Source organism: Melanerpes formicivorus, unplaced genomic scaffold (genome assembly GCF_026170545.1).
Source record: "Melanerpes formicivorus ecotype bairdi unplaced genomic scaffold, bMelFor1.0.p_v2 SCAF_65, whole genome shotgun sequence".
In the NCBI taxonomy this organism is placed as follows: Eukaryota; Metazoa; Chordata; class Aves; order Piciformes; family Picidae; genus Melanerpes; species Melanerpes formicivorus.
This window is the reverse complement of record NW_027142417.1, coordinates 3733378-3756906: the sequence shown is the minus strand read 5'-3', so window position 1 is coordinate 3756906 and position 23529 is coordinate 3733378. Positions and strand designations below refer to the sequence as shown.

The window sequence follows — 23529 nt, the reverse complement described above, 5'->3', positions numbered from 1 at the left end:
CGCCCCCTCCTATAGCCATCCAATTGTCGCCCTCCAGCCCCGCCTCCAGTCCTCCAGTCCCACCTCCTGCAACCTCCCTCAGCCCTTTCCCCGCCCCCTCCATAGCCATCCTATTTCACTCAAACCCCGCCCCCTTGTGACGCAGATGCCCTCTCGTTCCCGCCCCCCTCCCTTAGCCATTCTATTGCCGCCCTCTAGCCCCGCCTCCAGTCCTCCAGCCCCGCCCCCCATAGCCATCCTATTGCCTTCCTCAAGCCCCGCCTCCAGTGACGTAACCTGCGCGGTCTTCCCCGCTCCCCCTCCCCTCTAGCTCCCTTCCCACCCTTTCCCTTTCCTATCCCCTCACAGCGCCGCCGCCGCTTTCTCTGCTCCCCGCCCCTCCTTTGCGCGGCCCCTAATCACGTGACGATCGCTGGGCGAATCTGGGTGCTGCGGGGTTCACCCTGGGATCGCTGGGCGAGTCTGGGGGCATTGGGGTCAGCCTGCAAGAGCTGGGAGAGACAGGAGAACAGCTCGTGAACTGGGAGCAGACTGCTCCCGACCGCGGCAAATCGACACCCACCCCCCCCTCGCTGCTGGTGTTTCTTGCCCCCCCCCCTCGCTGCTGCCCACCCCCAGACCCGTGGCAGAGTCCTGCAGCAGGGACAAAACAACTCCAGAGAGCAGCAGAGTCTACACTGAGCTGATGCGGAGCGGAGAAAGCAGAGGGGACGATAGTTACGCTGGCTAGGTCGGAGCCGAGAAGGCGAGGGCGGCGCCATCTTGGGAAGGGCAGGCGCTGTCACGGAGAGGGCGACGCCATCTTGGGAAGGGCAGGCGCTGTCACGGGGAGAGCGGTGCCGTCTTGGGAAGGGCAGGCGCTGTCACGGGGAGAGCGGTGCCGTCTTGATGCCCTCACTTCCGTCTACATGCCCCCAGACCTCCTTTCTCACCCTCTAAGGCCCTTGAGGTGCTCGCAGCTCGCCTTGAGATGCCGGGGGAGATGTGGCTGGGGGGTCCTGGGACTGCAGGACACCCAATACCGGAGTGAGACCACCCCAATCCTGCGGGACCCCAAACCCTGGAACCCCCCAGAGACCTCTAACACAACACCACCACTCCCCGCCCCCTCAGCTGCTTCAGGACCCTCCAGAGACCCCCCCGGAGACCCTCCAGAGGCCGCCAGACACCTCTCGATGCCCACAAAGCCCCTCTAGACGCCCCAGAATACCTCTTTGCGCCTCCCTTCAGAGGCCACTCACACCCTTGGCAGCAGGCGACAGCAAGCAGTACCTGGCCGTGCCCACAAGGTGGGAGCAGTGAGCAGAAGAGTCAGGGGCGCTAGGGACACCGAGACTCCAGCAATGCCACACAGCAACCCACACGCTGTGGGGACCTGACACAGAGACCCCGAAACCACACTGAGGCACAGACCCCCCCCACTCCTCCGTGACCCTCCAGACATGACCCAGGAGCCCCTCCAGAGGTCCCCAGACACCTCTAGATGCTCCCAGAACCCTTCACATGCCCCCAAATTCCCCTTTCATACCCCCAAGCCCACTTCAGATGACAGCAGACCCTCCTTAACAGGCCCCCAACGCTCAGCAGGTCCGGTGCTGCTGTGCCTCGGGAGCAGATCAGCTGGTCTCCCTGCAGAGCTTTTTCCAGTCAATGAAAAAACAGCACACCACACACACACATGAAAGACAATCCACTGTTTTAATTGAGAGACAGTTGCTATTTCTGTTTCAAACCACACCCCACACCCCCCCGTGGCTCTGCTCAGGATGTGCTTTTCTCCTCTAGAAGCCTTTCTACAGAACAGAGGGGGGTCACGTCAAGGCCTTTCTGCACACAAATCACTGCCCTTCTGCAATCTCTCAATAAGCAGCACCGCTGTTCCTCGGCTGGAACACCTCACACTCACTCTTACACTTTCCCGGGGCTTTCCCTCCCCTCCAAGAACGTCCTGGCATTTCAAACATTTGGCATTTCAGGTCTGCAAGCAGCCTTTGTGGGAGGCTGCCCTCACCCCTCCCTCACTGCTCCTCGGCTGTATCCTCGCCCATCCCCCTGTGGCATCACAGAAGGAAAGACAGCTGAGCGGCTACGCTCCTGTTCTTTTTATCACCCCGAGCCCGGGACAGCCTTCTGGGCAAGGTTTGCAGCTTCAGCACACAGCTGAGCTTTGCTCTCACCCATTAAACCCTTTGGTGGTTTCAGCTTCCTGAGGATGTGTCGGCACAAGTCCTTGTCGGGGCACCGCAAACAGGGAGAGACAAAGCTCCGAGATCCAGGAAGAGGACGGCTGAGCAGACACTTCTAAAAGAGAGAAACTTCATCAGCTGAACCTCACACTTCTCCCAGCTTTGCAACAGCAAAGAACTTTGTGAACAACACAGTGGTGCTCCTAAGGAGGTCACCAGCTTGCAAGTTACAGGAGAAATAAAAACCTTTTTATTACAGAAGCACTGGCAAAAATTTACGGACAGGAACAGCAGACAAGGAAATTCTGCAATTGAGCTAACGATAGACATCAGGCCTAGGATCTGGCTACCCTGACAAAGGATGCCAACAGGACAGAGTGAGGCCTCAGCAGCACTCCCAAAAAGCCCCACAGAGAGCCACAGGCTCTGGCCCGTGCCCCACCTACGGGCCGGCCCTCCTGGCAGCAGCGCAACACCACCTCTTCAGGAGCCCAGGGACTGACCTCAGCCCCCTAAGGGCCAGGCAAGGTTGGTTCCTGTTAGCTGCCTAAAGCAGCCTCCCCAGCCCTGCTTACAGGGACCTTGGGCTGCTGCTGGGGACAGAAGGGGGAATGGAGGGCTCCACAACTCGTCACACAGACCCCAAGTACAGGGCTGTTAAGCTGACAGGGTGCCAAGGGAACAGGCTGCCATGAAGGCACAGACCCAGGCCCTGAACTACAGGGTGGGTCACCTTGCCGCAGCAACACGACCCAGCGGCTTCGCTGTGTCCGACGAATAAAAGGAGGAAGTTCCACAGGAACAGAAGGGAAAACCTTTTCACTGTGTGTGCCAGAGCCCTGGAGCAGGCTGCCCAAGAGTTAGTGGAGTCTCTGGAGACATTCAAAACCTGCCCCAGGTGATCCTGCACTGGCACAGGGGTTGGACCGGATGCTATTTTGGGGTCCCTTCCAACCCCTAACACTCAGTGATTCTGTGATTAGCTATGCTGGTGACAGAGTCTCACTGAGTGGTCTTTAAAATGTTTTTCTTTTCTTTCAGCCTAGGAGTTTCATATTTAAATATACCTTCTGCTCTGTCTTCCCCCTTCCTTCTTCCATCTTGCGTCTAAAAACTAGGAGAGCTTGATGAGGTGTATCCTGGGCGTCCCAATGTAACACATCTCAATTGCATACATGGATTTTGTAATCTTTTGCCCCATTGCTTGCACAGGGTGGATTAAGTTCATTACTTAGAGCTTGTCAGGACAGCTGTTGAAGTGTCCTGTGCAATGCAGGAGGAGTTGAATCCCATAGGAAACCACATTACTGTGCTTTGTCAGCCTGGTTATGGTCAGAAACCTCCTTCATTTTTTTTTCTCTTAAACAGACATATCACATGAGTCCCCAGAATTAATTTGCCTCTTCTCATAATTATTTCTTTAAAACTGTCTTAGAAGTGTCTCTGTCCTTCCCTCTCCCTCTCTCTAGATACTGGCCTCCTGAGCCCATGGCAGACTTGCACAGAGCTACTGCGAGCACCACTCTGCACGGCCTCTGGGGGGCTTTCAAGCACAGGCACCCCTGGAGAATCCAAACCTAACCTTGCAGCTGGCCTTAGAGCTCCTCTTTGGAAAACTGTCGCTGCCAGGGCCCACAAACCCAACATCCTCTGTCAGCAACCTGGATGTAAGAGCTGAAAAGTGTCAACAGAAATTGTACTTGGACACCTCAGGAAGATCCTTCAATGAAAGAGCTGGCTCCTCCTGAAGGGCAAGTATGAATGGAGCATTCAAAGTACCACACTTCAGAGCCTCCTACTTGCTAGCACTAAGACAATTGTTCATGTAGAACGACTGGCCACTCACTTCAACAAACCCCACAGAACTGGCTCCTATCAACTCTCCAGAAGACACTGCTGCACTAGCTTGGCTGCCTGACCGGCTCAGTTCAGGTGGCTTAGGATCTCACAGCGGGTACCACAAGAACTGAGGGGACTGCAATCTTTGCAGCTTCAACTTTCCTTCTCTGCTACTTCTTTTTTCAGATGGATTTTTTTTCAAAGGGACTGCTGGACAGCAGAACAGGATGGATGGCCGGGCCCCAAGAGCGGTGGGGAACAGAGTTAAACCCAGCCGGTGGCCGGCCGGGCACAAGTGGTGTTCCCCAGGACACCCCTTGTGAGAGAGTGAGTCCAGAGAAGGGCCACAAAGCTGGTGAGGGGTCTGGATAACAAGCCTTATGAGGAGTGGCTGAAGGAACTGGGACTGTTTAATGTGCAGAAGAGGAAGCTGAGGGAATTATGGTGTGGTCTGGCTTCAGCTCTCAACTACTTCCACGTTGAGCAAGGACAGCTTGTACTCACAGAAGGCACTGGCTACTTGGGTTCAAGGTTCCTGCAGAGCTCAGGCTATCTCTCTTCATTAGTGAGGTCGTCCTGTCACCTAGGCAGAGAGAAGAAAATGCAGCTATGAAATTAGACCACTGGAATCGTGAGACTCGTTCTGTGTGCGACTCCAGGAGAATCCAAACCTAACCTTGGAGCTGCCCTGAAGAGCTCCTCTTTGGAAAAGTCTCGCTGCCGGGCCCCACAAACCCCACACCCTCTGTCAGCAAACCGGATGTACGAGCTGAAGAGTGTCGACAGAAACTGTACGTGGACAGCTCAGGAAGATCCTGCCAGTCCCAGCACACCAGACCTGGAATGATCAAAGAAAGTCCGTTAACATCTCTCTGTGTGTCTGCTCATAGCTTGACGAGAACCCCCCAACTCCTTCAGGACCCCCCCAGATTCCCCAACTTAGATGCCCACAAAACCCCTTTGGAGGCACCCAAACCCCCCATCTCATACGCCCAGCTCCATTTTAGGTACCCCCAGACGCTTCTAATGTCCCCAGACCCGCTGGTAGACCAGCCCAGAACCCCCTGACACTATCCCAGACCCTTTCAGGGGGCTCCACACCCCTTCTAGAGGCCCACAAAACCCCTTCACACGCCAAAAGAAACCTTTACCTGCCTCCAAACCCCATTTGGGGGCCACTCAGACCCCTTAGCAGCGGGTGGCAGCAACCAAGTCTGTTGCTCTCACCAATGAAACCAGGATGTTAGGAAGAAGGTCTTCATAGAATAGAATAGAGCAGGTTGAAAGAGAGATTGGCCTTTGGAATGTGCTGCCCAGGGAGGTGGTGGAGTCACCATCACTGGGAGTGTTTAGAAAGAGACTGGATGAGGCACTCAGTGCCATGGTTTAGTTGATTGGAATGGGATGGAATGGACCAGGTTGGAAGAGACCTTCAAGATCATCGTGTCCAACCTATCATCCAACACCACCTAATCAACTAAACCATGCAACCAAGCACCCTATCCAGTCTCCTCCTGAACACCTCCAAAGATGGTGACTCCACCACCTCCCTGGGCAGCCCATTCCAATGGGCAATCACTCTCTCTGTGCAGAACCTCTTCCTAACCTCTAGCCTAAACCTCCCCTGGCACAGCTTGAGACTGTGTCCTCTTGTTCTGGTGCTGCTTGCCTGGAAGAAGAGACCAACCCCCACCTGGCTACAACCTCCCTTCAGGGAGTCGTAGAAAGCAAGAAGGTCTCCCCTGAGCCTCCTCTTCTCCAGGCTAAGCAACCCCAGCTCCCTCAGCCTCTCCTCACAGGCCTGTGCTCCAAACCCCTCCCCAGCTTTGTTGCCCTTCTCCGGACACCTTCCAGCAACTCAACGTCTTGCTTAAACGGAGGGGCCCAGAACTGGACACGGGACTCAAGGTGTGCCCTAACCAGTGCCAAGTGCAGGGGCAGAATGACCTCCCTGCTCCTGCTGGCCACTCTGATCCTGATATTGGCCAGGTTGCCAGTGGCCTTCTTGGCCACCCGGGCACGCTGCTGGTCACGACCAGAAGACAGGGATCGGAAGAGTCTTTGGCCAAGCTGTAAGCCTCTTCCTAACATCCAGCCTAAACCTCCCCTGGCACAGCTTGAGACTGTGTCCTCTTGTTCTGGTGCTGCTTGCCTGGGAGAAGAGACCAACCCCCACCCGGCTACAACCAGAACTGAGGGGACTGCAATCTTTGCAGCTTCAGCTTTCCTTCTCTGCTACTTCCTTTTTCAGATGGATTTTTTTTCCATAGCGAACACCGGGACGCTGCCCCCCTGGCGCGAGCAGAGCCGGGCTAGGGCGCAGGCGCCGGATCCATAGCGACACTCGAGTCAAGCTCTCCGCTCTCCGCTCTTCCCTTAAGAATTTTCGAGCATTCGGCGCAGTTAGGCTGCAGAAATTAGCTCCCACGGGGCGGCACACGCCGCGGCACGGCTGCACTGCGGCCATTACACACAGGGTTGAGCACTGAGCTCCCACGGGGCGCTATACGCCGCGGTACGGCTGCACTGCCGGCCATTACACACCGGGTGGCAGCATTGAGCTCCCCCGGGGCGGCACACGCCGCGGCACGGCTGCACTGCCGGCCATTACACACAGGGTGGCAGCATTGAGCCCCCACGGGGCCTCTGGGTACGGTTGATGCAGCAGCCGCCACCCCCGCAGAGCCCCACCGGCCAAGCCCGGACACGCCCCCCCCCCCCCCCCCAAAAGCCCCGCGCTGCCCCGCCGGTGGCCACCCCCCCAAGCCCCGCGCACCTCCAGCGGCTTCTATAGAGAAACCCCACAAAGCAGCAGAGACTGGCACTGACCTGGGACACAGCAGAAGAGCTGCAACCTCTACCAGCCACAACCCTGAAAGCATCTGGCGCCATGTTGTTGACGGCGGTGCCATGCTGGGGGGTGGGGTTCAGGCTGGGGGGCGGTGACACGCTGGAGGGGGGCGGTGACACGCTGGGCGGGGGCGGTGCCACGCTGGGGGGGCGGTGCCACGCTGGGGGGGCGGTGCCACGCTGGGGGGGCGGTGCCACGCTGGGGGGGCGGTGCCACGCTGGGGGGGCGGTGCCACGCTGGGGGGGCGGTGCCACGCTGGAGGGGGGCGGTGACACGCTGGAGGGGGGCGGTGACACGCTGGAGGGGGGCGGTGACACGCTGGAGGGGGGCGGTGACACGCTGGAGGGGGGCGGTGACACGCTGAGGGGGCGGTGCCACGCTGAGGGGGTGGTGCCACGCCGGGGGGACGGTGACATGCCGGGGGGACGGTGACACGCCGGGGGGGCGGTGCCTGCGTTGTCACCTCACTCTCAGCTTTCCATGGGTTTTATTCCCCTCCAAGACAACACGTTGAGTTCTGAGCAGCTGAGGAGCCCTGGGGAACACCTGTACAGAAATGTTCCTCCAAGAGCTGTCAGAAAAACGTTCGTTCCGCCAGCAGGCAGCTCTGGCTTCAGAGCAAAAGCCTTCTGTGATCATTCTGTTTAGCTCAGCACCAGCTGCAGCCGTCGGTATTACCAAACTACACAGTAATGGCCTCCTCCCGGTGCCCTCCCGGTCCCAACAGTTTCCCCCCACCAAAGGACTGGCAGAGAACTGGAAGCGACTGGGAAGCAGATCCGGGCTAGGGCGCAGGCGCCGGATCCATAGCGACGCTCGAGTCAAGCTCTCCGCTCTCCCCCTAAGAATTTTCGAGCATTCAGCGCAGTTAGGCTGCAGAAATTAGCTCCCCCGGGGCGGCACACGCCGCGGCACGGCTGCACTGCCGGCCGTTGCACACCGGGTGGCAGCACTGAGCACCTCCCTGGGCGTGGGCAGCAGCCGGGCCCCCACGTGGGTTTTATTTTCCAATGCTAAAAGCCTTTTAGAAGCAGAGAGGGCAGACAGGGGTCGTTTCCAAAGCTTTCTTACGCACCAGTCACTCCAAGCCCTCCCTCTCCAGCTGCAAACCAGAGGTTTGCCTCCGCCTCGCCTCACCCCAGTACTTACACTTTTAAAGATAGTGTGGTCCCCTCGGAGAATTTTCAGCACTTTAGGGGGGGGGCCCCCAGCCCTCGCTCACCTGCTCCTCTGCTGCAGCAGCCCCCTGCCCCACGTGGCAGAACCAGCCCACCCACAATCCCCCCACTCCCTTTGATTCGCCCCCAAAAAGGCACAAAATAAAGCAAACTGCCCAGCCAGCACCTCCTGCCTTTCACAGCAAGGACTGAACATTGCAGCTTTGGCCAAGACTATCAGCCCAAAGGAAGGCCTGGCCCCTGAGGAACTAAATGCAAGTGAACTATCTGACACCACCACAGTCCTGTGAATGTTGCAAAGCAGTAGTGCATGCAGTATAATAATTCGAAAGTTAAGGGCTGCTCAAGCTTTACACAAAGTATCCTATTCAGTTTTGGGTTCCACTTAACACAAAGTAAAAGTATAAAAGGTCAGAGGGAAAGCCAACTCTACCTCTGAACTACAGCAAGAAATACTGGAATCAAGGGGCCCTTTCTTCTGCTACTAATAGATGAAGAGAACATGAAAACTGATGGGCTAAACCAACAGGGCAAGATTAGAATAACTAGTAGAGAGAACGGAAGATACAAAGCTTCAACTACATCTGTTTAGCAACGACTCCTACCAGATAACTTCCATGCCATAACTTTACTGAATTCAAACAAGCCAGCTGGCGAAGCGTCTCGCTTACAGGCGGCCGACGAGGACACGCGCAGAAGGAAGAGGCGAGGGAACAAGTCCTGAGCTTTGCTGCAGGCTGTCCTGCGGCTTCCCCTACCGACTCTTTCCCGTACACCACCGCAGAATGAGTTGGGTGAATTTTGTCTCAAACCCATTAAACCCTTTGGTGGTTTCAGCTTCCCGAGGATGTGTCGGCACAAGTCCTTGTCGGGGCACCGCAAACAGGGAGAGACAAAGCTCCGAGATCCAGGAAGAGGACGGCTGAGCAGACACTTCTAAAAGAGAGAAACTTCATCAGCTGAACCTCACACTTCTCCCAGCTTTGCAACAGCAAAGAACTTTGTGAACAACACAGTGGTGCTCCTAAGGAGGTCACCAGCTTGCAAGTTACAGGAGAAATAAAAACCTTTTTATTACAGAAGCACTGGCAAAAATTTACGGACAGGAACAGCAGACGAGGAAATTCTGCGATTGAGCTAACGATAGACATCAGGCCTAGGATCTGGCTACCCTGACAAAGGATGCCAACAGGACAGAGTGAGGCCTCAGCAGCACTCCCAAAAAGCCCCACAGAGAGCCACAGGCTCTGGCCCGTGCCCCACCTACAGGCCGGCCCTCCTGGCAGCAGCGCAACACCACCTCTTCAGGAGCCCAGGGACTGACCTCAGCCCCCTAAGGGCCAGGCAAGGTTGATTCCTGTTAGCTGCCTAAAGCAGCCTCCCCAGCCCTGCTTACAGGGACCTTGGGCTGCTGCTGGGGACAGAAGGGGGAATGGAGGGCTCCACAACTCGTCACACAGACCCCAAGTACAGGGCTGTTAAGCTGACAGGGTGCCAAGGGAACAGGCTGCCATGAAGGCACAGACCCAGGCCCTGAACTACAGGGTGGGTCACCTTGCCGCAGCAACACGACCCAGCGGCTTCGCTGTGTCCGACGAATAAAAGGAGGAAGTTCCACAGGAACAGAAGGGAAAACCTTTTCACTGTGTGTGCCAGAGCCCTGGAGCAGGCTGCCCAAGAGTTAGTGGAGTCTCTGGAGACATTCAAAACCTGCCCCAGGTGATCCTGCACTGGCACAGGGGTTGGACCGGATGCTATTTTGGGGTCCCTTCCAACCCCTAACACTCAGTGATTCTGTGATTAGCTATGCTGGTGACAGAGTCTCACTGAGTGGTCTTTAAAATGTTTTTCTTTTCTTTCAGCCTAGGAGTTTCATATTTAAATATACCTTCTGCTCTGTCTTCCCCCTTCCTTCTTCCATCTTGCGTCTAAAAACTAGGAGAGCTTGATGAGGTGTATCCTGGGCGTCCCAATGTAACACATCTCAATTGCATACATGGATTTTGTAATCTTTTGCCCCATTGCTTGCACAGGGTGGATTAAGTTCATTACTTAGAGCTTGTCAGGACAGCTGTTGAAGTGTCCTGTGCAATGCAGGAGGAGTTGAATCCCATAGGAAACCACATTACTGTGCTTTGTCAGCCTGGTTATGGTCAGAAACCTCCTTCATTTTTTTTTCTCTTAAACAGACATATCACATGAGTCCCCAGAATTAATTTGCCTCTTCTCATAATTATTTCTTTAAAACTGTCTTAGAAGTGTCTCTGTCCTTCCCTCTCCCTCTCTCTAGATACTGGCCTCCTGAGCCCATGGCAGACTTGCACAGAGCTACTGCGAGCACCACTCTGCACGGCCTCTGGGGGGCTTTCAAGCACAGGCACCCCTGGAGAATCCAAACCTAACCTTGCAGCTGGCCTTAGAGCTCCTCTTTGGAAAACTGTCGCTGCCAGGGCCCACAAACCCAACATCCTCTGTCAGCAACCTGGATGTAAGAGCTGAAAAGTGTCAACAGAAATTGTACTTGGACACCTCAGGAAGATCCTTCAATGAAAGAGCTGGCTCCTCCTGAAGGGCAAGTATGAATGGAGCATTCAAAGTACCACACTTCAGAGCCTCCTACTTGCTAGCACTAAGACAATTGTTCATGTAGAACGACTGGCCACTCACTTCAACAAACCCCACAGAACTGGCTCCTATCAACTCTCCAGAAGACACTGCTGCACTAGCTTGGCTGCCTGACCGGCTCAGTTCAGGTGGCTTAGGATCTCACAGCGGGTACCACAAGAACTGAGGGGACTGCAATCTTTGCAGCTTCAACTTTCCTTCTCTGCTACTTCTTTTTTCAGATGGATTTTTTTTCAAAGGGACTGCTGGACAGCAGAACAGGATGGATGGCCGGGCCCCAAGAGCGGTGGGGAACAGAGTTAAACCCAGCCGGTGGCCGGCCGGGCACAAGTGGTGTTCCCCAGGACACCCCTTGTGAGAGAGTGAGTCCAGAGAACGGCCACAAAGCTGGTGAGGGGTCTGGATAACAAGCCTTATGAGGAGTGGCTGAAGGAACTGGGACTGTTTAATGTGCAGAAGAGGAAGCTGAGGGAATTATGGTGTGGTCTGGCTTCAGCTCTCAACTACTTCCACGTTGAGCAAGGACAGCTTGTACTCACAGAAGGCACTGGCTGCTTGGGTTCAAGGTTCCTGCAGAGCTCAGGCTATCTCTCTTCATTAGTGAGGTCGTCCTGTCACCTAGGCAGAGAGAAGAAAATGCAGCTATGAAATTAGACCACTGGAATCGTGAGACTCGTTCTGTGTGCGACTCCAGGAGAATCCAAACCTAACCTTGGAGCTGCCCTGAAGAGCTCCTCTTTGGAAAAGTCTTGCTGCCGGGCCCCACAAACCCCACACCCTCTGTCAGCAAACCGGATGTACGAGCTGAAGAGTGTCGACAGAAACTGTACGTGGACAGCTCAGGAAGATCCTGCCAGTCCCAGCACACCAGACCTGGAATGATCAAAGAAAGTCCGTTAACATCTCTCTGTGTGTCTGCTCATAGCTTGACGAGAACCCCCCAACTCCTTCAGGACCCCCCCAGATTCCCCAACTTAGATGCCCACAAAACCCCTTTGGAGGCACCCAAACCCCCCATCTCATACGCCCAGCTCCATTTTAGGTACCCCCAGACGCTTCTAATGTCCCCAGACCCGCTGGTAGACCAGCCCAGAACCCCCTGACACTATCCCAGACCCTTTCAGGGGGCTCCACACCCCTTCTAGAGGCCCACAAAACCCCTTCACACGCCAAAAGAAACCTTTACCTGCCTCCAAACCCCATTTGGGGGCCACTCAGACCCCTTAGCAGCGGGTGGCAGCAACCAAGTCTGTTGCTCTCACCAATGAAACCAGGATGTTAGGAAGAAGGTCTTCATAGAATAGAATAGAGCAGGTTGAAAGAGAGATTGGCCTTTGGAATGTGCTGCCCAGGGAGGTGGTGGAGTCACCATCACTGGGAGTGTTTAGAAAGAGACTGGATGAGGCACTCAGTGCCATGGTTTAGTTGATTGGAATGGGATGGAATGGACCAGGTTGGAAGAGACCTTCAAGATCATCGTGTCCAACCTATCATCCAACACCACCTAATCAACTAAACCATGCAACCAAGCACCCTATCCAGTCTCCTCCTGAACACCTCCAAAGATGGTGACTCCACCACCTCCCTGGGCAGCCCATTCCAATGGGCAATCACTCTCTCTGTGCAGAACCTCTTCCTAACCTCTAGCCTAAACCTCCCCTGGCACAGCTTGAGACTGTGTCCTCTTGTTCTGGTGCTGCTTGCCTGGAAGAAGAGACCAACCCCCACCTGGCTACAACCTCCCTTCAGGGAGTCGTAGAAAGCAAGAAGGTCTCCCCTGAGCCTCCTCTTCTCCAGGCTAAGCAACCCCAGCTCCCTCAGCCTCTCCTCACAGGCCTGTGCTCCAAACCCCTCCCCAGCTTTGTTGCCCTTCTCCGGACACCTTCCAGCAACTCAACGTCTTGCTTAAACGGAGGGGCCCAGAACTGGACACGGGACTCAAGGTGTGCCCTAACCAGTGCCAAGTGCAGGGGCAGAATGACCTCCCTGCTCCTGCTGGCCACTCTGATCCTGATATTGGCCAGGTTGCCAGTGGCCTTCTTGGCCACCCGGGCACGCTGCTGGTCACGACCAGAAGACAGGGATCGGAAGAGTCTTTGGCCAAGCTGTAAGCCTCTTCCTAACATCCAGCCTAAACCTCCCCTGGCACAGCTTGAGACTGTGTCCTCTTGTTCTGGTGCTGCTTGCCTGGGAGAAGAGACCAACCCCCACCCGGCTACAACCAGAACTGAGGGGACTGCAATCTTTGCAGCTTCAGCTTTCCTTCTCTGCTACTTCCTTTTTCAGATGGATTTTTTTTCCATAGCGAACACCGGGACGCTGCCCCCCTGGCGCGAGCAGAGCCGGGCTAGGGCGCAGGCGCCGGATCCATAGCGACCACCGGGACGCTGCCCCCCTAGCGCGAGCAGAGCCGGGCTAGGGCGCAGGCGCCGGATCCATAGCGACACTCGAGTCAAGCTCTCCGCTCTCCGCTCTTCCCTTAAGAATTTTCGAGCATTCGGCGCAGTTAGGCTGCAGAAATTAGCTCCCACGGGGCGGCACACGCCGCGGCACGGCTGCACTGCGGCCATTACACACAGGGTTGAGCACTGAGCTCCCACGGGGCGCTATACGCCGCGGCACGGCTGCACTGCCGGCCATTACACACAGGGTGGCAGCATTGAGCTCCCACGGGGCCTCTGGGTACGGTTGATGCAGCAGCCGCCACCCCCGCAGAGCCCCACCGGCCAAGCCCGGACACGCCCCCCCCCCCCCCCCAAAAGCCCCGCGCTGCCCCGCCGGTGGCCACCCCCCCAAGCCCCGCGCACCTCCAGCGGCTGCTATAGAGAAACCCCACAAAGCAGCAGAGACTGGCACTGACCTGGGACACAGCAGAAGAGCTGCAACCTCTACCAGCCACAACCCTGAAAGCATCTGGCGCCATGTTGTTGACGGCGGTGCCATGCTGGGGGGTGGGGTTCAGGCTGGGGGGCGGTGACACGCTGGAGGGGGGCGGTGACACGCTGGGGGGGGCGGTGCCACGCTGGGGGGGCGGTGCCACGCTGGGGGGGCGGTGCCACGCTGGCGGGGCGGTGCCACGCTGGGGGGGGCGGTGCCACGCTGGGGGGGGCGGTGCCGCGCTGGGGGGGGGCGGTGCCACGCTGGGGGGGGGCGGTGACACGCTGGGGGGGGCGGTGCCACGCTGGGGGAGGCGGTGCCACGCTGGGGGGGGCGGTGCCACGCTGGGGGGGGGCGCTGCCACGCGGGGGGGCGGTGCCACGCTGGCGGGGCGGTGCCGCGCTGGGGGGGCGGTGCCGCGCTGGGGGGGGGCGGTGCCACGCTGGGGGGGGGCGGTGCCACGCTGGGGGGGGCGGTGCCACGCTGGGGGGGCGGTGCCACGCTGGGGGGGCGGTGCCACGCTGGGGGGGGGCGGTGACACGCTGGAGGGGGGCGGTGACACGCTGAGGGGGCGGTGCCACGCTGAGGGGGCGGTGCCACGCCGGGGGGACGGTGCCACGCCGGGGGGACGGTGCCACGCCGGGGGGACGGTGCCACGCCGGGGGGACGGTGCCACGCCGGGGGGACGGTGCCACGCCGGGGGGACGGTGCCACGCCGGGGGGACGGTGCCTGCGTTGTCACCTCACTCTCAGCTTTCCATGGGTTTTATTCCCCTCCAAGACAACACGTTGAGTTCTGAGCAGCTGAGGAGCCCTGGGGAACACCTGTACAGAAATGTTCCTCCAAGAGCTGTCAGAAAAACGTTCGTTCCGCCAGCAGGCAGCTCTGGCTTCAGAGCAAAAGCCTTCTGTGATCATTCTGTTTAGCTCAGCACCAGCTGCAGCCGTCGGTATTACCAAACTACACAGTAATGGCCTCCTCCCGGTGCCCTCCCGGTCCCAACAGTTTCCCCCCACCAAAGGACTGGCAGAGAACTGGAAGCGACTGGGAAGCAGATCCGGGCTAGGGCGCAGGCGCCGGATCCATAGCGACGCTCGAGTCAAGCTCTCCGCTCTCCCCCTAAGAATTTTCGAGCATTCAGCGCAGTTAGGCTGCAGAAATTAGCTCCCCCGGGGCGGCACACGCCGCGGCACGGCTGCACTGCCGGCCGTTGCACACCGGGTGGCAGCACTGAGCACCTCCCTGGGCGTGGGCAGCAGCCGGGCCCCCACGTGGGTTTTATTTTCCAATGCTAAAAGCCTTTTAGAAGCAGAGAGGGCAGACAGGGGTCGTTTCCAAAGCTTTCTTACGCACCAGTCACTCCAAGCCCTCCCTCTCCAGCTGCAAACCAGAGGTTTGCCTCCGCCTCGCCTCACCCCAGTACTTACACTTTTAAAGATAGTGTGGTTCCCTCGGAGAATTTTCAGCACTTTAGGGGGGGGCCCCCAGCCCTCGCTCACCTGCTCCTCTGCTGCAGCAGCCCCCTGCCCCACGTGGCAGAACCAGCCCACCCACAATCCCCCCACTCCCTTTGATTCGCCCCCAAAAAGGCACAAAATAAAGCAAACTGCCCAGCCAGCACCTCCTGCCTTTCACAGCAAGGACTGAACATTGCAGCTTTGGCCAAGACTATCAGCCCAAAGGAAGGCCTGGCCCCTGAGGAACTAAATGCAAGTGAACTATCTGACACCACCACAGTCCTGTGAATGTTGCAAAGCAGTAGTGCATGCAGTATAATAATTCGAAAGTTAAGGGCTGCTCAAGCTTTACACAAAGTATCCTATTCAGTTTTGGGTTCCACTTAACACAAAGTAAAAGTATAAAAGGTCAGAGGGAAAGCCAACTCTACCTCTGAACTACAGCAAGAAATACTGGAATCAAGGGGCCCTTTCTTCTGCTACTAATAGATGAAGAGAACATGAAAACTGATGGGCTAAACCAACAGGGCAAGATTAGAATAACTAGTAGAGAGAACGGAAGATACAAAGCTTCAACTACATCTGTTTAGCAACGACTCCTACCAGATAACTTCCATGCCATAACTTTACTGAATTCAAACAAGCCAGCTGGCGAAGCGTCTCGCTTACAGGCGGCCGACGAGGACACGCGCAGAAGGAAGAGGCGAGGGAACAAGTCCTGAGCTTTGCTGCAGGCTGTCCTGCGGCTTCCCCTACCGACTCTTTCCCGTACACCACCGCAGAATGAGTTGGGTGAATTTTGTCTCAAACCCATTAAACCCTTTGGTGGTTTCAGCTTCCTGAGGATGTGTCGGCACAAGTCCTTGTCGGGGCACCGCAAACAGGGAGAGACAAAGCTCCGAGATCCAGGAAGAGGACGGCTGAGCAGACACTTCTAAAAGAGAGAAACTTCATCAGCTGAACCTCACACTTCTCCCAGCTTTGCAACAGCAAAGAACTTTGTGAACAACACAGTGGTGCTCCTAAGGAGGTCACCAGCTTGCAAGTTACAGGAGAAATAAAAACCTTTTTATTACAGAAGCACTGGCAAAAATTTACGGACAGGAACAGCAGACGAGGAAATTCTGCGATTGAGCTAACGACAGACATCAGGCCTAGGATCTGGCTACCCTGACAAAGGATGCCAACAGGACAGAGTGAGGCCTCAGCAGCACTCCCAAAAAGCCCCACAGAGAGCCACAGGCTCTGGCCCGTGCCCCACCTACGGGCCGGCCCTCCTGGCAGCAGCGCAACACCACCTCTTCAGGAGCCCAGGGACTGACCTCAGCCCCCTAAGGGCCAGGCAAGGTTGGTTCCTGTTAGCTGCCTAAAGCAGCCTCCCCAGCCCTGCTTACAGGGACCTTGGGCTGCTGCTGGGGACAGAAGGGGGAATGGAGGGCTCCACAACTCGTCACACAGACCCCAAGTACAGGGCTGTTAAGCTGACAGGGTGCCAAGGGAACAGGCTGCCATGAAGGCACAGACCCAGGCCCTGAACTACAGGGTGGGTCACCTTGCCGCAGCAACACGACCCAGCGGCTTCGCTGTGTCCGACGAATAAAAGGAGGAAGTTCCACAGGAACAGAAGGGAAAACCTTTTCACTGTGTGTGCCAGAGCCCTGGAGCAGGCTGCCCAGAGAGTTAGTGGAGTCTCTGGAGACATTCAAAACCTGCCCCAGGTGATCCTGCACTGGCACAGGGGTTGGACCGGATGCTATTTTGGGGTCCCTTCCAGCCCCTAACACTCAGTGATTCTGTGATTAGCTATGCTGGTGACAGAGTCTCACTGAGTGGTCTTTAAAATGTTTTTCTTTTCTTTCAGCCTAGGAGTTTCATATTTAAATATACCTTCTGCTCTGTCTTCCCCCTTCCTTCTTCCATCTTGCGTCTAAAAACTAGGAGAGCTTGATGAGGTGTATCCTGGGCGTCCCAATGTAACACATCTCAATTGCATACATGGATTTTGTAATCTTTTGCCCCATTGCTTGCACAGGGTGGATTAAGTTCATTACTTAGAGCTTGTCAGGACAGCTGTTGAAGTGTCCTGTGCAATGCAGGAGGAGTTGAATCCCATAGGAAACCACATTACTGTGCTTTGTCAGCCTGGTTATGGTCAGAAACCTCCTTCATTTTTTTTTCTCTTAAACAGACATATCACATGAGTCCCCAGAATTAATTTGCCTCTTCTCATAATTATTTCTTTAAAACTGTCTTAGAAGTGTCTCTGTCCTTCCCTCTCCCTCTCTCTAGATACTGGCCTCCTGAGCCCATGGCAGACTTGCACAGAGCTACTGCGAGCACCACTCTGCACGGCCTCTGGGGGGCTTTCAAGCACAGGCACCCCTGGAGAATCCAAACCTAACCTTGCAGCTGGCCTTAGAGCTCCTCTTTGGAAAACTGTCGCTGCCAGGGCCCACAAACCCAACATCCTCTGTCAGCAACCTGGATGTAAGAGCTGAAAAGTGTCAACAGAAATTGTACTTGGACACCTCAGGAAGATCCTTCAATGAAAGAGCTGGCTCCTCCTGAAGGGCAAGTATGAATGGAGCATTCAAAGTACCACACTTCAGAGCCTCCTACTTGCTAGCACTAAGACAATTGTTCATGTAGAACGACTGGCCACTCACTTCAACAAACCCCACAGAACTGGCTCCTATCAACTCTCCAGAAGACACTGCTGCACTAGCTTGGCTGCCTGACCGGCTCAGTTCAGGTGGCTTAGGATCTCACAGCGGGTACCACAAGAACTGAGGGGACTGCAATCTTTGCAGCTTCAACTTTCCTTCTCTGCTACTTCTTTTTTCAGATGGATTTTTTTTCAAAGGGACTGCTGGACAGCAGAACAGGATGGATGGCCGGGCCCCAAGAGCGGTGGGGAACAGAGTTAAACCCAGCCGGTGGCCGGCCGGGCACAAGTGGTGTTCCCCAGGACACCCCTTGTGAGAGAGTGAGTCCAGAGAAGGGCCACAAAGCTGGTGAGGGGTCTGGATAACAAGCCTTATGAGGAGTGGCTGAAGGAACTGGGACTGTTTAATGTGCAGAAGAGGAAGCTGAGGGAATTATGGTGTGGTCTGGCTTCAGCTCTCAACTACTTCCACGTTGAGCAAGGACAGCTTGTACTCACAGAAGGCACTGGCTGCTTGGGTTCAAGGTTCCTGCAGAGCTCAGGCTATCTCTCTTCATTAGTGAGGTCGTCCTGTCACCTAGGCAGAGAGAAGAAAATGCAGCTATGAAATTAGACCACTGGAATCGTGAGACTCGTTCTGTGTGCGACTCCAGGAGAATCCAAACCTAACCTTGGAGCTGCCCTGAAGAGCTCCTCTTTGGAAAAGTCTCGCTGCCGGGCCCCACAAACCCCACACCCTCTGTCAGCAAACCGGATGTACGAGCTGAAGAGTGTCGACAGAAACTGTACGTGGACAGCTCAGGAAGATCCTGCCAGTCCCAGCACACCAGACCTGGAATGATCAAAGAAAGTCCGTTAACATCTCTCTGTGTGTCTGCTCATAGCTTGACGAGAACCCCCCAACTCCTTCAGGACCCCCCCAGATTCCCCAACTTAGATGCCCACAAAACCCCTTTGGAGGCACCCAAACCCCCCATCTCATACGCCCAGCTCCATTTTAGGTACCCCCAGACGCTTCTAATGTCCCCAGACCCGCTGGTAGACCAGCCCAGAACCCCCTGACACTATCCCAGACCCTTTCAGGGGGCTCCACACCCCTTCTAGAGGCCCACAAAACCCCTTCACACGCCAAAAGAAACCTTTACCTGCCTCCAAACCCCATTTGGGGGCCACTCAGACCCCTTAGCAGCGGGTGGCAGCAACCAAGTCTGTTGCTCTCACCAATGAACCCAGGATGTTAGGAAGAAGGTCTTCATAGAATAGAATAGAGCAGGTTGAAAGAGAGATTGGCCTTTGGAATGTGCTGCCCAGGGAGGTGGTGGAGTCACCATCACTGGGAGTGTTTAGAAAGAGACTGGATGAGGCACTCAGTGCCATGGTTTAGTTGATTGGAATGGGATGGAATGGACCAGGTTGGAAGAGACCTTCAAGATCATCGTGTCCAACCTATCATCCAACACCACCTAATCAACTAAACCATGCAACCAAGCACCCTATCCAGTCTCCTCCTGAACACCTCCAAAGATGGTGACTCCACCACCTCCCTGGGCAGCCCATTCCAATGGGCAATCACTCTCTCTGTGCAGAACCTCTTCCTAACCTCTAGCCTAAACCTCCCCTGGCACAGCTTGAGACTGTGTCCTCTTGTTCTGGTGCTGCTTGCCTGGAAGAAGAGACCAACCCCCACCTGGCTACAACCTCCCTTCAGGGAGTCGTAGAAAGCAAGAAGGTCTCCCCTGAGCCTCCTCTTCTCCAGGCTAAGCAACCCCAGCTCCCTCAGCCTCTCCTCACAGGCCTGTGCTCCAAACCCCTCCCCAGCTTTGTTGCCCTTCTCCGGACACCTTCCAGCAACTCAACGTCTTGCTTAAACGGAGGGGCCCAGAACTGGACACGGGACTCAAGGTGTGCCCTAACCAGTGCCAAGTGCAGGGGCAGAATGACCTCCCTGCTCCTGCTGGCCACTCTGATCCTGATATTGGCCAGGTTGCCAGTGGCCTTCTTGGCCACCCGGGCACGCTGCTGGTCACGACCAGAAGACAGGGATCGGAAGAGTCTTTGGCCAAGCTGTAAGCCTCTTCCTAACATCCAGCCTAAACCTCCCCTGGCACAGCTTGAGACTGTGTCCTCTTGTTCTGGTGCTGCTTGCCTGGGAGAAGAGACCAACCCCCACCCGGCTACAACCAGAACTGAGGGGACTGCAATCTTTGCAGCTTCAGCTTTCCTTCTCTGCTACTTCCTTTTTCAGATGGATTTTTTTTCCATAGCGACCACCGGGACGCTGCCCCCCTGGCGCGAGCAGAGCCGGGCTAGGGCGCAGGCGCCGGATCCATAGCGACACTCGAGTCAAGCTCTCCGCTCTCCGCTCTTCCCTTAAGAATTTTCGAGCATTCGGCGCAGTTAGGCTGCAGAAATTAGCTCCCACGGGGCGGCACACGCCGCGGCACGGCTGCACTGCGGCCATTACACACAGGGTTGAGCACTGAGCTCCCACGGGGCGCTATACGCCGCGGCACGGCTGCACTGCCGGCCATTACACACAGGGTGGCAGCATTGAGCTCCCACGGGGCCTCTGGGTACGGTTGATGCAGCAGCCGCCACCCCCGCAGAGCCCCACCGGCCAAGCCCGGACACGCCCCCCCCCCCCCCCCAAAAGCCCCGCGCTGCCCCGCCGGTGGCCACCCCCCCAAGCCCCGCGCACCTCCAGCGGCTGCTATAGAGAAACCCCACAAAGCAGCAGAGACTGGCACTGACCTGGGACACAGCAGAAGAGCTGCAACCTCTACCAGCCACAACCCTGAAAGCATCTGGCGCCATGTTGTTGACGGCGGTGCCATGCTGGGGGGTGGGGTTCAGGCTGGGGGGCGGTGACACGCTGGAGGGGGGCGGTGACACGCTGGGGGGGGGCGGTGCCACGCTGGGGGGGCGGTGCCACGCTGGGGGGGCGGTGCCACGCTGGGGGGGCGGTGCCACGCTGGGGGGGCGGTGCCACGCTGGGGGGGCGGTGCCGCGCTGGGGGGGCGGTGCCACGCTGGGGGGGGGCGGTGACACGCTGGGGGGGCGGTGACACGCTGGGGGGGCGGTGCCACGCTGGGGGGGGGCGGTGCCACGCGGGGGGGCGGTGCCACGCTGGCGGGGCGGTGCCGCGCTGGGGGGGCGGTGCCGCGCTGGGGGGGGCGGTGCCACGCTGGGGGGGCGGTGCCACGCTGGGGGGGGCGGTGACACGCTGGAGGGGGGCGGTGACACGCTGGAGGGGGGCGGTGACACGCTGGAGGGGGGCGGTGACACGCTGGAGGGGGGCGGAGCAACGCTGAGGGGGCGGTGCCACGCCGGGGGGACGGTGACACGCCGGGGGGACGGTGCCTGCGTTGTCACCTCACTCTCAGCTTTCCATGGGTTTTATTCCCCTCCAAGACAGCACGTTGAGTTCAGAGCAGCTGAGGAGCCCTGGGGAACACCTGTACAGAAATGTTCCTCCAAGAGCTGTCAGAAAAACGTTCGTTCCGCCAGCAGGCAGCTCTGGCTTCAGAGCAAAAGCCTTCTGTGATCATTCTGTTTAGCTCAGCACCAGCTGCAGCCGTCGGTATTACCAAACTACACAGTAATGGCCTCCTCCCGGTGCCCTCCCGGTCCCAACAGTTTCCCCCCACCAAAGGACTGGCAGAGAACTGGAAGCGACTGGGAAGCAGATCCGGGCTAGGGCGCAGGCGCCGGATCCATAGCGACGCTCGAGTCAAGCTCTCCGCTCTCCCCCTAAGAATTTTCGAGCATTCAGCGCAGTTAGGCTGCAGAAATTAGCTCCCCCGGGGCGGCACACGCCGCGGCACGGCTGCACTGCCGGCCGTTGCACACAGGGTTGAGCACTGAGCTCCCACGGGGCGCTATACGCCGCCGTACGGCTGCACTGCCGGCCATTACACACCGGGGGGCAGCATTGAGCTCCCCCGGGGCGGCACACGCCGCGGCACGGCTGCACTGCCGGCCATTACACACAGGGTGGCAGCATTGAGCTCCCACGGGGCCTCTGGGTACGGTTGAGGCAGCAGCCGCCACCCCCGCAGAGCCCCACCGGCCAAGCCCGGACACGCCCCCCCCCCCCCCCCCAAAAGCCCCGCGCTGCCCCGCCGGTGGCCACCCCCCCAAGCCCCGCGCACCTCCAGCGGCTGCTATAGAGAAACCCCACAAAGCAGCAGAGACTGGCACTGACCTGGGACACAGCAGAAGAGCTGCAACCTCTACCAGCCACAACCCTGAAAGCATCTGGCGCCATGTTGTTGACGGCGGTGCCATGCTGGGGGGTGGGGTTCAGGCTGGGGGGCGGTGACACGCTGGAGGGGGGCGGTGACACGCTGGGGGGGGCGGTGCCACGCTGGGGGGGCGGTGCCACGCTGGGGGGGCGGGGCCACGCTGGGGGGGCGGTGCCGCGCTGGGGGGGCGGTGCCACGCTGGGGGGGGCGGTGACACGCTGGGGGGGCGGTGACACGCTGGGGGGGGGCGGTGCCACGCTGGGGGGGGCGGTGCCACGCGGGGGGGGCGGTGCCACGCTGGCGGGGCGGTGCCGCGCTGGGGGGGGCGGTGCCGCGCTGGGGGGGGCGGTGCCACGCTGGGGGGGGCGGTGCCACGCTGGGGGGGCGGTGCCACGCTGGGGGGGGCGGTGCCACGCTGGGGGGGGCGGTGCCACGCTGGGGGGGGCGGTGCCACGCTGGGGGGGGCGGTGCCACGCTGGGGGGGGCGGTGCCACGCTGGGGGGGGGGCGGTGACACGCTGGAGGGGGGCGGTGACACGCTGGAGGGGGGCGGTGACACGCTGGAGGGGGGCGGTGACACGCTGGAGGGGGGCGGTGACACGCTGGAGGGGGGCGGAGCAACGCTGAGGGGGCGGTGCCACGCCGGGGGGACGGTGACACGCCGGGGGGACGGTGCCTGCGTTGTCACCTCACTCTCAGCTTTCCATGGGTTTTATTCCCCTCCAAGACAGCACGTTGAGTTCAGAGCAGCTGAGGAGCCCTGGGGAACACCTGTACAGAAATGTTCCTCCAAGAGCTGTCAGAAAAACGTTCGTTCCGCCAGCAGGCAGCTCTGGCTTCAGAGCAAAAGCCTTCTGTGATCATTCTGTTTAGCTCAGCACCAGCTGCAGCCGTCGGTATTACCAAACTACACAGTAATGGCCTCCTCCCGGTGCCCTCCCGGTCCCAACAGTTTCCCCCCACCAAAGGACTGGCAGAGAACTGGAAGCGACTGGGAAGCAGATCCGGGCTAGGGCGCAGGCGCCGGATCCATAGCGACGCTCGAGTCAAGCTCTCCGCTCTCCCCCTAAGAATTTTCGAGCATTCAGCGCAGTTAGGCTGCAGAAATTAGCTCCCCCGGGGCGGCACACGCCGCGGCACGGCTGCACTGCCGGCCGTTGCACACAGGGTTGAGCACTGAGCTCCCACGGGGCGCTATACGCCGCCGTACGGCTGCACTGCCGGCCATTACACACCGGGTGGCAGCATTGAGCTCCCCCGGGGCGGCACACGCCGCGGCACGGCTGCACTGCCGGCCATTACACACAGGGTGGCAGCATTGAGCTCCCACGGGGCCTCTGGGTACGGTTGAGGCAGCAGCCGCCACCCCCGCAGAGCCCCACCGGCCAAGCCCGGACACGCCCCCCCCCCCCCCCCCAAAAGCCCCGCGCTGCCCCGCCGGTGGCCACCCCCCCAAGCCCCGCGCACCTCCAGCGGCTGCTATAGAGAAACCCCACAAAGCAGCAGAGACTGGCACTGACCTGGGACACAGCAGAAGAGCTGCAACCTCTACCAGCCACAACCCTGAAAGCATCTGGCGCCATGTTGTTGACGGCGGTGCCATGCTG

At 58.2% G+C, this 23529-nt stretch overlaps 1 long non-coding RNA gene across 7 annotated transcripts in view; it reads right to left on the bottom strand.

Annotated features, from left to right (window-relative positions):
- Positions 1 to 316: 316 nt before the first annotated feature.
- Positions 317 to 23529, bottom strand: part of LOC137453359 (uncharacterized) — a 49374-nt gene continuing 26161 nt past the window's right edge. For 2 of the 7 annotated variants that reach the window (XR_010990340.1, XR_010990341.1), the window contains 9 exons: positions 18350 to 18511; positions 18178 to 18256; positions 11391 to 11552; positions 11219 to 11297; positions 4702 to 4863; positions 4530 to 4608; positions 1529 to 2301; positions 722 to 1004; positions 319 to 491 (listed from right to left, as the gene is read on the bottom strand). This is a non-coding gene — a long non-coding RNA (uncharacterized lncRNA). Of the gene's footprint in view, positions 492 to 721; positions 1005 to 1528; positions 2302 to 4529; positions 4609 to 4701; positions 4864 to 11218; positions 11298 to 11390; positions 11553 to 18177; positions 18257 to 18349; positions 18512 to 23529 lie in introns of all 7 variants that reach the window. The other 5 variants (XR_010990336.1, XR_010990337.1, XR_010990339.1 and 2 more) reach the window with 5 other exon arrangements.